Genomic DNA, 11662 nt, shown 5'->3' with positions numbered 1-11662 from the left:
CTTGTCAGTTTTATGGTGGTATTTTTATTGGAGGTTGATGCCACTGGCCTAGAGCACTAAGAGGTTAGGTGACTTAACCACAGAGTCATATGTCTAAGAAGTATTAAAGGTAGGACTTGAACTCAGGGTTTTCTAGTTCTTAGGTCAGCTCTTAATCCACTGCACCATACTACCATACTACTCATTAAAACAACAAAAACCTCTTTTATATTCTTAGGTGTTTCATTGTGGCATAAAGATAATCCTGTGTTGTCTTTCTTTTTTGAAAAAATCAAATTTTACTTTGTTTTCAAGTTTGTATTTCTTACTTCTTAATCTCTTCTCTCTCATCTCCCTCTATCCCCTTGAGAAAGTAAGAAAAACAACAAAACGCCTGTTAACGGTCACATATAGTCAAGCAAAGCACAGTCTTCTATTAGTAATGTTAAAAAAGTCTCTATCTTTACTGAGTTCATCACCTCTCTGTCAGGAGATGGACAGTATGTTTTGTCACAAGTTTTCTGGAACTATGACTGGTCATTGTGTTGATCAAGGTTCAAAGTCTTTCAAAGGTTTTTGTCTTTATAACATTGTTGCTGTTACAGAAATTGTTCTCAAGGTTCTGCTCACTTCATTTTGTATCAGTTTATAGAGGTCTTTCCAGGTTTTTCGTAAACCATCTTCTTCATTTCTCATAGCACAATAGGATTGTATCACAATCATATAACACAATGTGTTCAGCCATTTCCCAACTGATAGGCCTCCTCTCATAAGGAATTCATAATTCATAAGGAATTTCCAGTTCCTTAGCACCACAAAAGAGCTCCTATAAATATTTTTGTCCACATTGGGGACCCTGTGTTTTCAAAGGCTATGGTGGTGGAGGGCAGGTTCTATCTGGTACTACCAAGGGGGAAATGTTTCCTTTATGGGCCTGGGAATAGACTGTATACCCATTGTTTGAGGATCAGTCTGACTAAGTTTAGAGAGGCTTAACTCAAAAAATAATCAACTGATTTGTGGGGGCAGAAAATACACCAAGGTAATCACAAACCCTGGAGGTATAGAAATGTTCCCAAAGGGAAAGAGTACAAATATATCAGGTCAAAGCATGCACATTCAGAAAAACCAGACAATGATGTTGAATCCTAGAGACTCACTGGTGTGACTGAATCAGGAGAGGTGCTCTGGGACTATGCAAGCTTGTCATTTCAGAGTGAAGATGGGGAAATGTAAGAAGCCACTGTAAAAGATTGAAAGCCTTGGGGAGATGGGTTGAATCAGAGAAAATGTCAGCTTTTCTAACCCTTATCTCATCTTCTGGCCTGGTTCTGCTACTTCTGGCCTAAATCTCTGCTCCTGCTCCTTGCTTAAGAACTTTGGATTCCATATGTCAAAGAAAGCCAGGGGAGTATAGTGGATAATAATAGTAGAGTGCTTTAAGGTTTACAAACATTATTTCATTTGATCCTTGAAACAATCCTGGGAAGTAGGTTATTATCCCCATTATTATCTATTTACTATTATTATGATTTACAGATGAGGAGACTGAGGTACAGAGTGGTTATATGACCTGGTCAAGGTCACACAGTTAATAAGTGTCTAGGGACAGATTTGACCAGATTTGATCCTGACCAATCCTTTTCACCACCCAGCTGTCTAGACTTAGGGTCAGTATGACTTGGATTTGGGCAGCTAGGTGGTGCAATAAATAGAGCCCAGAGTCAGAAGGACCTGAGTTCAAATTCGGCCTCAGACACAACACAAAACTAGCTGTGTGACTTTGGGCAAGTCATTTAACCCCAATTACCCTACCTTCTCCACTTAAAAAGAAAAAGAAGCCAAAATAAATAAATAAAGACTTGGATTCAAATACTGTTTTAGGGACAGATCACCTTTTTCATCATGAGACCACTGGAATTGTCTTGGATTTTTTTTTTTTTAAAGCAATCGGGGTTAAGTAACTTGCTCAAGGTTACACGGCCAGTTATTTCTGGGTGTGGTGCTGAGTATCTGAGCCCAGATTTGATCCAGGTCATCCCGACACTGGAGCCGGTGCTCTTACTGGCTGAGCCACCTGGCCACCCCTTGGATTGTTATATAGATGAGAATAGTTAAGTCATTCACAGCTGATCATCTTGCTGTTACTGTGTACAACATTCTCCTGATCCTGCCCACTTCACTTTTGAGGTCCTATTTTAGACACTTGCTTAGTATGGTATGGTATCTGGCATGGAGTAAGTGCTTCATAAGTGCTTGTTGATGTCCTGGATTCTAAGGGCCCTTGTAGTCCTGATTCTGTGATCCTCTGGGTGCCTGTGTCGGTCTTTTGGCCTAGAGTAACATGGCTTCTGATTCAGAGGATTCCCTTGTGTTGTGCATTTCTCAGGAGAAGATTGCCCTTCTGTGCCGGTGTTTGCCTTATCCCTCCATGGGATGGTGAAATAGCCATTTCCAAAGGGCTGGGGAATATGACAAAGGCTGAGGTAATTAAGAGTGATGATCCTAGATTAAGTGGCACTCAGATTTTCTAATCTAATGTTTACCAAAAGTTCCTCCTGCTTTATTTGACCTTCATAATTCCTTCTGTTTGGAAAACCCATCGTATGGAGTCAGACTCATAGGATCACAGATTTAGAGCTAAAAGAGGCCCAAGAGGCCATCAGTCCTATTCTTCTTCCCTGCTCTGCCAATTATACAGCTACGGTAACCAAATGTGATTGAACAAATTGTTCTCATCCTCCCATTCTACCTGGGAAAGTCTTAATGGGCTTGTGGTAGACATCCTCCTGACTCACCATTGGGTTTGAGGTCTGTCAGTTACCCTCAACCTGTTTTTAGTCTGTCTCCCCAGATTGTTTTGCCAGGGTGTTCCCACTGTATATGCTACAGCCACAAGTGAGAGCTGGGTGGCAGGTGGACACCAAAGGTGGATGAGCAGCCCTGTAAAGGGCTCAGCAAGCCCTCATAGTGGAATGAACTCCCTCATGCACCCTACCTTGGGTGGGGGGAAGAGAGATCAGGGACCACTCAAGCATGACTTGGATAAAAGAGAAATAGGATGGAGCAGAGTCATGAAAACTTAGCTTGAAGATGGTATGGAGAAGAGGGTCATTGGTAGTTTGAAGGCTGCAGAGGGGTCAAGAAGGATGAGGATTGAAAAATGCAGAGATCACTGGGAACTTTGGAGAAAGCAGTTTTGGTCGAGTGATGAGGTTGGAAGCCAGACCATAGATAGTTAAGAGAGTAAGAAGAAAGGAAGTGGATGAATTGATTATAGATGATTTTCTCAAGGGGTTTATTCTGTCTGTCTGTCTATCTCCTTGTTCTCTCTTTGAGAACGCCCAATAGAGTTCATTAGAGTGGACATGTGCTCTTGGAGTGGGGGAACCTGTATCTTTGTACAATTTTGACTCTGCCAGAAATAGCTGAAAGTGTCTCATGGCAGAATACATGGCATCAGTTGACATGTGACCTGAGAGGAGAGACTGTGAGAATGAAATTTCCCACCAGGGCACTGCTAGATTTCCTGCAAAAGTCGTGACAGAGGCATTTTGTACCACTTTAGGCCAAGAAAGCAGTTTCTGGATAGTGTTCATGAACCTTAACTCCCAAGTGGTTGAGAGGGGATTTTTCATTTTCTCTAGGAAGGATGATCACAGAATTTAGCCTTTTAACCAGAGAAAGAATCTTTCCCGGATAGCAACATCTTTGAGAGTATTTATGGGTAACCCTAAATTGAAGAGTTTGAGGATTAGACCTTCAAGAAAGAAAAAGGGATTTCCTGATGCTGCATGCTCCTGAAAAAAAAAAAAAACAAAAAGAAAAGAAAAGGATAGTCTGCATGGTTCTTACTAACTGCCCTATTTGGAGAGTTAAGTCATCAGTTTATTCAGATAGTGGAAGCCTGATGGAAAGGGAATTGCTTACTCGGTAGACCTCAAAGTGTATTTAGCTTCCAGAGAGAATCTGGCACAACAAGTTTTAGGGAAACTTTGTAGGACTTTTTGGGAAATAGAGGCTTAACAGAATAATAAAGCATTTTCCCTATAGTAACCTCAAGTTTGGTTACTTTGGAGGGAGAATTGATGGGCTTTTTTGATCTCATTACATATTTTTCTGTATTTCTATGGGTTTCAATGAGTTCTTAGTATAATCTGCATTTTTGTTGGGTTGAAATAAAGGCTATCCTTTAACCAATATATATTGAGCATTTACATGGAAGCCTCAGAACACTTTTGTCTGCATTTAGGGGAACCAGGATATGAGTTTTGCATAAATATATTAGGCAATTTAGAGGATCAACTCTAGATGGATCTGTCAAGCCCCAAAGAGATACTGACCTTGGGATCAGTCACCAGGATTGGAACCCGGTCCTTGTGAGGCCAGAGGATTTTTTCAGGAGAAAGGTGTGGTGTTACTGAGGAGAGTGGTATACCCTGGGCACATGTTACACAAAGAAATACAAATAGTTTAAAAAAATGTTTCATCTAAAAAATATGACTCCAGCAGTGCACAAAAGCAACTATTCATCATAGGCTGTGTCAATGGTTTTTGGTCCTCATGGCTCTCTCACTCTTGGATTAGCTTCTCAGAGGCAGAGCACCCTTCTCACACCTCACAGGAAAGCATCTAGGTGGGAGCAGAGTAAGCTGTGTTTTCAGTGTCTGTGTGTGTGTGTGTGTGTGTGTGTGTGTGTGTGTGTGTGTGTGAAGAGGCATTTCAGTGGCTAATGCTAAGGTTAGAATCAAATTGCTGCTCTTACAAATATTACTATCCATATTATTGTTGCCCCTGACATGTCCAGGAGCTCAAAACAACCCAATGTCCAGGACCAACCCTAAACAAAATTTCAGATTTGTTCAGATTAGGCAAAGTTGGTTTTAATAGCTTTTCTTCATACTTGAGAAATCCAGCACTTTACTTTTGCTTCTTGGATACTCGGGGCTACAGTTGAAGCACCCAACCTAACCTTGTCCTCCCCAATAATAATGTAATGTTTTAAATATTTATTTAATATTAATAAAACATGACATCAAACAATAAATATTTAATAAATAAAATGTTTTAATAAAATTTTAAAATCAAACAATAACAGTAACATACTTAATAAAAATATACCTGCTCTTTGTCCCATTCCTTTGAGACCTTGCTTTCTACTGTGGACATCGAACCAGTCAAATAAGTGAACCTGTGCTAATACATTAAGGTATTGTTCCAACCCAGCCAACATATTTGCATTTTATTTTACCTCTTGGAGACAAAACTTTAATGTACAAACAAAATTGTAATGTGGGAATTTCAAGCTCTGGGGTAGGTTCATGGGGGAGATGTTTTGGTCAGCTTTTTGACAACCCTCAAATCACAAAACACAACCTGTCCCGGGTTGGGAGCAGTGTAGAGTGGGGAGGCAAGGGGGTTGATAGCAATTGAAGCCTGCAGCAAAGACAGTGGCAGGGCCGATGGGGCGTGTGTTTCTGGGCTGGGTGCTGCAGTGACCATATTCTTGGCTCAGCCCAGGATTCATTGCAGTCTTCAGTCTTTGTTCCTTGAAGCTTTTCCATTATCTAGGAAAGGAGCGGCCTCTGATGAATCATTGAAATCCTTCCTTGCTGCTCTCAGAGCTACAGTTGCTTGCATGGGAGTTTGACATTTGCCTCAGAGTGGAACAAAGCTCATCTGTAAAATAAGCCACTTCCCCAAACAGCTAAATGAAGTTTTCATTCTTTTCTTTCCTATATCTTGCTGTTTTCCATCAAAGAAACTTGTCTGGTAATGGCTAATGTGTTTACAGCCTTCACACAGGAAACAAATGCTTGGCTTTTCTGCAAGGTGGAGGCAATCTGTGGGATGGAAAGAGAAATATGAATCAGCCCCTGGAAAAGTACAGAAAAGAACAAAGAAATGTAGAATATTGGATCTGAAAGAAGCCTTTAAGAAGCCATCTAGTCTGATCCATTATTTTACAGAAGAGGAAACTGAGGCTCAGGGTAAGTGCTTTATCTAAAGGAAGGACATCAGCCCAACTAGGTTTAAACTTTCCCCCCCAGGCTGTTAGTTATGTATAATCAGCAGGGTAGTTTTCCTTTTCCTTAATAGAAGAGGGAAAAGGCTAAAGCTATTTAATTGCAAAATGTAATTACTCTTAGAATGCCCACCTACCTATCAGGAACTGATCATGGTGGGGCCCCAAACAACCAGAGAAGCATAACTTTTAAGGTTGAAATGAACCTGAGAATTGATTTTAGAGTCCAAGGGTTCTTAATTTGGGGTCTGTGAACTTAAAAAAATTTTGTTAACTATTTTTCAATATAATTGGTTTCCTTTGTAATTCTATTTATTTATTTTAGACATTTAAAACACTATTAAAATCACTATTCTGAGAAGTGGTCCATTGGCTTCACCAGCCTGCCAAAGGGTCCATGACACACAAAAGGTTAAGAAGTCCTGAATTAGACCATCCTTCTTATTTCATAGTTAAGGAAACTGAAGTCTGGAGATTTTAGTGATATATGTTAAGTATCTGGGATAGGGGTGCCATGGAGGCATAAATGACAGTTATAATGGGCAGATGATGGAGGTGGTGAGGGTAATTCTGTGTCTGCCATTACCCACTGTTGTCAGGTTTGGAGATTTAATTTTCCTGGAGGATGGGGTAGGGGTGGGAGGGTGATGCCAACGACAGAGGGAATTTTGTATTTTCTCTTTGGTGGGTACTATCAGAGCGGTTGCTATGCCTTACTGCTGACAGCTGACAAGTGTTGGTCGGTCATGTTTCACTGTCATCCCTTCACAAGTCCTTTACAAGTGAATCAACATCCCCAGGACTAGGAAATTAGAATGTTCAAGGGAAACCATCCCTTTCATGGTAATTATAATAACTTATGTTTTTATAATTGTTTTTGATTTACAATACACTTTTTTTCATAACCCTCATATTTCTCCCATTTTACAGATGAGGAAACTGAGGTTCAGAGAGTTAAATAAGCAGAGCTAGTAGATGTTGGAAATGGGATTAAAATCCATATTGCTCCACTTGAAGTCTAATCCTCCAATTAAGAAAAATGGATATATGATTTTAGTGATATTTCTTGTTCAGTTGTATCTGACTCTTCATGACCCTGTGGACTACAGCATGCTGATACTGTCCGTGGGATTTTCTTGGCAAAGATATTGGAGTTGTTTGCCATTTCCTTCTCTAATGGATTAAGGCAGAGGTTAAGTGACTTATCCAGGGTAAAACAGCTAGTAGGTGTCTGTGGCCTGATTTGAACTCACAAAGATGAGTCTTCCTGATTCCAGACCCAGTGCTCTGTCCACTGAGCCACCTCCTTGCCTTTTCTAGAGATCTAGGGAGCCCTTAATGACTCTCCCTTTAATAATGCAGATCAGCACCTGCTTAGCCCCTCATAGAATCTTAGCAGTTTTATTTATTTTGTTTATTTTTTAACATTCATTTTTTTTTTTTTTTGCTTTTTGGAGGGCAATTGGGGTTAAGTGACTTGCCCAAAGTCACATGGCTAGTGCGTCAAGTGTGTGAGGCCGGATTTGAACTCAGGTCCTCCTGACTCCAGGGCCACTACCTAGCCACCCCTTAACATTCATTTAAAAAAAAAAAATTGAGTTCTAAATTCTCTCCCACCCACCCCTCCTTTGCCATTTGAGAAGGGAAGCAATATGATATTGAGGGTCTTACATTAGCAAGCTGTCTGTAAATGAAACTAAAAATAAAAGGAGGAGGCTGCCATAAGTTTCTGCCCCTCTCTCAAATGGACTGTGGCCAAGGTGCTCAGTACAATGAATACTATTTAACTAAGTGGGAGGCAATTAGGAATAAAAAAAATAAAAAAGGGAAGTGTTCTTGTCCTTTTCCTGTAAGCAGACAGGTAAAATGATACTGTACTGGGAATGTTGAGCCCCAATAGACTGGGAGTAAAAGTATGTGTGACAGCTCCAGTTCACAGTGCCACTGTAAAAACATGGGGTTTAGGCCAAAGTTTGATGGTTCTGGCAGGTTGGGCCTCTGTGTAATTCCTGAAATTATGCAGGGAGTGACAGAAATAGATTCAAGCTGCAAAGCTCTGCCTCCATCTTCCCTGGCCCCGGGGACAGTCCTGAAATGTGGAAGGACAGAAGACAGTGTCCTGGGAGATCTTTTAGTAACAGCAAAGTTTTCTATCCTTTTGGACTGGTTTCAGGGATGGTGAGGGATGTTGAGTCAGAGAAGGGCTCACCATGGGGCTGGATTCTCTACAGAACAGGAGGGATCTGTTGTTTGTGTACCTCCTAAGGTTGAAACTGTGGTCTGGAGAATCTTGGGGTTTCATTTAGCTTGTGTGTGTGTGTGTGTGTGTGTGTGTGTGTTTGTGTGTGTGGTGGAGATGGATGTTTCCTTAAAGAAGGTGGTGAATGTGTTTAATTGGTATTTACTCCATCCACTTTACTCCCTGCTCCCCTCCCATTGTGAAACAGGAGGTGGGTTTTGAAGGGATGAAGGAGAAGAAAGAAGTGTTTGGGGTCACATGGTGGAGAGAGCCCTAGACTTATTATTTTTTAGTTTTTAGTTTTTTGGAGGGATTCTCCAAATCCTAGACTTTCTGTCCCTCTGCCCTAGACTCTTTATCCTTCTGCTTCTGGCATTTTCTCTGGCTCTCAGGAAAAGTTCAGTTTTAAAAACCCTATTTACTATCTATGTGACTCTGGGCAAGTCGCTCTCTCAGCCTCAATTTCTTCATCTTTAAAATGGGGTTAGTAATTGCCCCTACCTCAAAGGGTTGTAATGAGGACCAAATAAAATAACATATTTACAAACCTTAAAGTGCTGCCATTGTTATTGTTTATTATTATTATCATCATAAAGAAATTTTAAATAGTTAAGTCTAGTGCATATCATGCTGGGTGAGAACACCTGTGCTGTACTTCTTTCCTTATATGATCTGTGGCTTTGGGAAAGCCATTGGCCATCTTTGTGCTTTCCCATAGCTAGCTTCCACCTAGCTAGGTAATGTAGTAGATAGAGTGCTGGGTGCCTGGAGTCAGGAAGACTCATCTTCTTGAGTTCAAATCTGGCCTCAGACACTGACTGAGGGATGCTGGGCAAGTCACTGAACACAGTTTGCCTCAGTTTCCTCATCTGTAAAATGAACTGGAGAAGGAAATGGTAAACTACTCCAGTATCTTTGTCAGGAAAATCCCAAATGGGGTCATGAAGAGTCAGACATGACTTTACAACAACAACAGTTTTCCCATAAGATATAGTCCAACTTCACAAAGGTAGGCCCTCTGGGAATTAGTATGCATTTTGAAATTCTTACATAAAACTTTGTTGGTGGGGGTGTAGCCTTAAAGGTCATCTGGTCTGACTTTATATTTTTCTCACTTACTAGAACTTATTATGGAGTTTTGCAATTCTCTAGTACACTTATTTTCCTAATCCAGATATCTTTCTACCTTATAAAAAATTCTCAGAAAAAAGGCAATTATCACTAATTCCAATGGAGTAAATTTTTATTCTTTTCTATATCCAAAAATTAACACTCATTGATACTCAATTTTTATGTAATTGAACTTTAATGCAGAAAACCCAAAACAAATAAATGAAAATGTAAATGATAACTCACCACACAAGTTGACTTCATTTTGAAAGATGAAGTGGTTGAGACCATAAAGAGTGTCGTTCTTGAACGCTTTCTTCATTAGAGAGGGCATGATGCATGAAATTACCATTACTATAACCTAGAAAACTTCAGTTCTCTGAAAGGAGAGATTAATAGCAATACATTCAATTATACAACTACAACTATGACTGCATGGTAGCTCTTGTTTCAGGGACATTGTAAATGCAAAGAAACTCATAAGCTGCAGAAGGGATAGTAGATGAAATTTCTTAAGTGTGATTCTCACAACCTATAATACCAAGCAAAAGCAACTTCCAGGTTCTGATTACTACAAGCATAGTAGCTCTTCATTTATTCAGCAATAGATTAAGGCAAAACATTCACAGAAAAGAGAAAATAAAAATGCAGGGTAACTGAATCATTTAGTAAGTTCTCAGTTCAATCACAAAGTACAAAAGTCAAAGTACTTCACCCCTTGGTAGTCTCAATTGGAGATTAGTTTCCAATCATAAGCAAAGTACATTCATTTGGTCAGTCACAAAGCACAAAGGCCATCTACCCCTAGGTCACAACTAGGTTACAATATCATCACAGCATTCAATACTCAAGGAGAGGTCTTTTCTTCATCTTGACTGGAGGCAAGTTCTCAGCAGTTTCTGTTCCTGGGAAGACAAGGCTTAACAAAGACACAATAACAAACATACACATTGCCAGTGTCCTCATCAATTCACTCTCTGCCTGTGGAATCAACCTAGACCCAACAAGAAAGTATGAGGAATCAGCACAAATCATCAGTACAGTCCCAGGACCCCTGAAAACATCAACAAGATCCTCCTCCAGGATTTCTGTAAACATACAACAAGAAAATCCTCTTTCAGGGCTTCTGAATTAACAGCAAGGTCCCAGGACTTCTGCAACAACAGCAACATCCTCTATCAGCAGATGAATCTAACAAAGTAACATCAAAACAGACAGACCAAGTACCAGCACCACCACCAGTCATGCTTCCTCCCAGTTCAGCCCTCAGTTCTCATTTCTCTCTCTCCAGCAGTAGCAGCAACCTCTAGATGCTGGCTCCCAGAAGTTCTTCCGGTCTCTCTCTGCTTGGGCTTCTCTCTATCCACGGCACCAGCTCCTCCCAGTTCAGCCCCCTCTCATCACATCAACAAATCCATCCCATTGTGGGGTTCAACTTCCATTACCATTACACAACCCAAATGGGCTATCTCAAGATATGACTGTTCATACCTTTCCTCCACTATACTATAAGCCTCTTTGGGGCATGAGAATGTCTCCTTTATCACCTAGCATGCCATTCTATAAACAGGTGCCAAATAAATGTTTATTTATAGTTGTCTTCAGGTCTTATAATAAAAAAAAAAGATAAACTCATTGACACTGATGAACCAGAAGCAGACATATAAGTAATTGAATAATAAATGCTGAACCCATAAATATAGTATAAACTAATACTGCTAATCTTGTCTGCAGAATTTCAGCAATTTCAGTCATGCTAAACATAGCAGCCAACCCAACAGTAAGCAAAGAAGGTCTCTGAGCTTTAAAGAATACATTCTCATAAAAACCATACACTTTCCTCTGTGGGAGAATAGGGAAGTGACTATTAGGCAAAGTCTATTGACAAAAAATTGTGGGAAAAATGAAAGTTACTGATGTATTCAGACTGATTATCTGATTTGTCCTGGTAATCATTAATTCTTTCTTAATTTATAAGAGACAATGGTATAGAAACAGGAATGGTGTGTGTGTGTGTGTGTGTGTGTGTGTGTGTGTGTGTGAAGTTGACTCAATGGTAGAAGTGAACTGTGACAGCTAAAAGAAAGGGTGAAATGAAAAAACATTGACTTTTAGTGTAGGAGTAAACAGTCCTGTGTGCCTCAGTAATCCTCAGGGATTTGCTAGGTTACAGTTCAGTATAATAACTGACGTTCATAATGATGACCTTGAGTCACAAAGTAAAGGTGAAATTATGCTCAGTAATCTGATTATTAAGACAGAAAAGCATTGAAGACTTTTGGGAAACATTTTCATTAAGACTGGTTGAA

General features: G+C 40.1%; 1 long non-coding RNA gene across 2 annotated transcripts in view; it reads left to right on the top strand.

Moving 5' to 3' along the window:
• Window positions 1–5567: 5567 nt before the first annotated feature.
• Window positions 5568–11662, top strand: part of LOC138146636 (uncharacterized) — a 57473-nt gene continuing 51378 nt past the window's right edge. For both annotated transcript variants that reach the window (XR_011164555.1, XR_011164554.1), the window contains exon 1: window positions 5568–5969. This is a non-coding gene — a long non-coding RNA (uncharacterized lncRNA). The remainder of the gene's footprint in view (window positions 5970–11662) is intronic.

The sequence above is a fragment of the Petaurus breviceps genome, unplaced genomic scaffold (assembly GCF_028583685.1).
Source record: "Petaurus breviceps papuanus isolate PSGF00001 unplaced genomic scaffold, PetGlider_PUasm1.0 90769, whole genome shotgun sequence".
NCBI lineage: Eukaryota > Metazoa > Chordata > Mammalia > Diprotodontia > Petauridae > Petaurus > Petaurus breviceps.
Note: the sequence above shows the minus strand (reverse complement) of the source record. Positions and strands in the feature narration are given on the sequence as shown.